We start from the raw sequence: 3012 nt of genomic DNA on the forward strand, positions 1-3012 counted from the left end.
TCTCCTAGTCCAATTCAGACCAGGGGGGAGGAGGCGCGCGGCCCACCTCTGGCAGCCCCTCTCTCTCTCTCCACTAAGGCCCATATGGCCCACTACTTCTCATAGGGGGGTTCTGGTAACCCTCCGGCTCTCCGGTTTTCTTCGAAATCACCCGGAGCACTTCCGGTGTCCGAATATCGCTGTCCAATATATCAATCTTTATGTCTCGACCATTTCGAGACTCCTCGTCATGTCCGTGATCACATCCGGGACTCCGAACTAACTTCGGTACATCAAAACTCATAAACTCATAATATAACTGTCATCGAAACCTTAAGCGTGCGGACCCTACGGGTTCGAGAACAATGTAGACATGACCGAGACACGTCTCCGGTCAATAACCAATAGCGGAACCTGGATGCTCATATTGGCTCCTACATATTCTACGAAGATCTTTATCGGTCAGACCGCATAACAACATACATTGTTCCCTTTGTCATCGGTATGTTACTTGCCCGAGATTCGATCGTCGGTATCTCAATACCTAGTTCAATCTCGTTACCGGCAAGTCTCTTTACTCGTTTCGTAATACATCATCTCGCAACTAACTCATTAGTTGCAATGCTTGCAAGGCTTATGTGATGTGCATTACCGAGAGGGCCCAGAGATACGTCTCCGACAATCGGAGTGACAAATCCTAATCTCGAAATACGCCAACCCAACATGTACATTTGGAGACACCTGTAGAGCACCTTTATAATCACCCATTTACGTTGTGACGTTTGGTAGCACACAAAGTGTTCCTCCGGCAAACGGGAGTTGCATAATCTCATAGTCATAGGAACATGTATAAGTCATGAAGAAAGCAATAGCAACATACTAAACGATCGGGTGCTAAGCTAATGGAATGGGTCATGTCAATCAGATCATTCACCTAATGATGTGATCTCGCTAATTAAATAACAACTCCTTGTTCATGGTTAGGAAACATAACCATCTTTGATTAACGAGCTAGTCAAGTAGAGGCATACTAGTGACACTCTGTTTGTCTATGTATTCACACATGTATTATGTTTCCGGTTAATACAATTCTAGCATGAATAATAAACATTTATCATGATATAAGGAAATAAATAATAACTTTATTATTGCCTCTTGGGCATATTTCCTTCAGTCTCCCACTTGCACTAGAGTCAATAATCTAGATTACACAGTAATGATTCTAACACCCATGGAGCCTTGGTGCTGATCATGTTTTGCTCGTGGAAGAGGCTTAGTCAACGGGTCTGCAACATTGAGATCCGTATGTATCTTGCAAATCTCTATGTCTCCCACCTGGATTAGATCCCGGATGGAATTGAAGCGTCTTTTGATGTGCTTGGTTCTCTTGTGAAATCTGGATTCCTTTGCCAAGGCAATTGCACCAGTATTGTCACAAAAGATTTTCATTGGACCCGATGCACTAGGTATGACACCTAGATCGGATATGAACTCCTTCATCCAGACTCCTTCATTTGTTGCTTCCGAAGCAGCTATGTACTCCGCTTCACATGTAGATCCCGCTACAACGCTTTATTTAGAACTGCACCAACTGACAGCTCCACCGTTTAATGTAAACACGTATCTAGTTTGCGATTTAGAATCGTCCGGATCAGTGTCAAAGCTTGCATCAACGTAACCTTTTACGATGAGCTCTTTGTCACCTCCATATATGAGAAACATATCCTTAGTCCTTTTCAGGTATTTCAGGATGTTCTTGACCGCTGTCCAGTGATCCACTCCTGGATTACTTTGGTACCTCCCTACTAGACTTATAGCAAGACACACATCAGGTCTGGTACACAGCATTGCATAAATGATAGAGCCTATGGCTGAAGCATAGGGAACATCTTTCATATTCTCTCTATCTTCTGTAGTGGTCGGGCATTGAGTCTTACTCAACTTCATACCTTGTAACACAGGCAAGAACCCTTTCTTTGCTTGATCCATTTTGAACTTCTTCAAAACTTTGTCAAGGTATGTGCTTTGTGAAAGTCCAATTAAGCGTCTTGATCTATCTCTATAGATCTTAATGCCTAATATGTAAGCAGCTTCACCGAGGTCTTTCATTGAAAAACTCTTATTCAAGTATCCCTTTATGCTATCCAGAAATTCTATATCATTTCCAATTAGTAATATGTCATCCACATATAATATCAGAAATGCTACAGAGCTCCCACTCACTTTCTTGTAAATACAGGCTTCTCCAAAAGTCTGTATAAAACCAAATGCTTTGATCAAACTATCGAAGTGTTTATTCCAACTCCGAGAGGCTTGCACCAGTCCATAAATGGATCGCTGGAGCTTGAACACTTTGTTAGCTCCCTTTGGATCGACAAAACCTTCTGGTTGCATCATATACAACTCTTCTTCCAGAAATCCATTCAGGAATGCAGTTTTGACATCCATCTGCCAAATTTCATAATCATAAAATGTGGCAATTGCTAACATGATTCGGACAGACTTAAGCATCCCTACGGGTGAGAAGGTCTCATCGTAGTCAATCCCTTGAACTTGCCGAAAACCTTTTGTGACAAGTCGAGCTTTGTAGACAGTAATATTACTGTCAGCGTCAGTCTTCTTCTTGAAGATCCATTTATTCTCAATTGCTTGCCGATCATCGAGCAAGTCAACCAAAGTCCATACTTTGTTCTCATACATGGATCCCATCTCAGATTTCATGGCTTCAAGCCATTTTGCGGAATCTGGGCTCACCATCGCTTCTTCATAGTTCGTAGGTTCATCATGATCTAGTAGCATGACTTCCAGAACAGGATTACCGTACCACTCTAGCGCGGATCTCACTCTGGTTGATCTACGAGGTTCAGTAGTATCTTGTTCTAAAGTTTCATGATCATCATCATTAGCTTCCTCACTAACTAGTGTAGGTGTCACAGAAACAGTTTTCTGTGATGCACTACTTTCCAATAAGGGAGCAGGTATAGTTACCTCGTCAAGTTCTACTTTCCTCCCACTCACTTCTTTCGAGAGAAA

Source organism: Triticum dicoccoides, chromosome 2A (genome assembly GCF_002162155.2).
Source record: "Triticum dicoccoides isolate Atlit2015 ecotype Zavitan chromosome 2A, WEW_v2.0, whole genome shotgun sequence".
NCBI lineage: Eukaryota > Viridiplantae > Streptophyta > Magnoliopsida > Poales > Poaceae > Triticum > Triticum dicoccoides.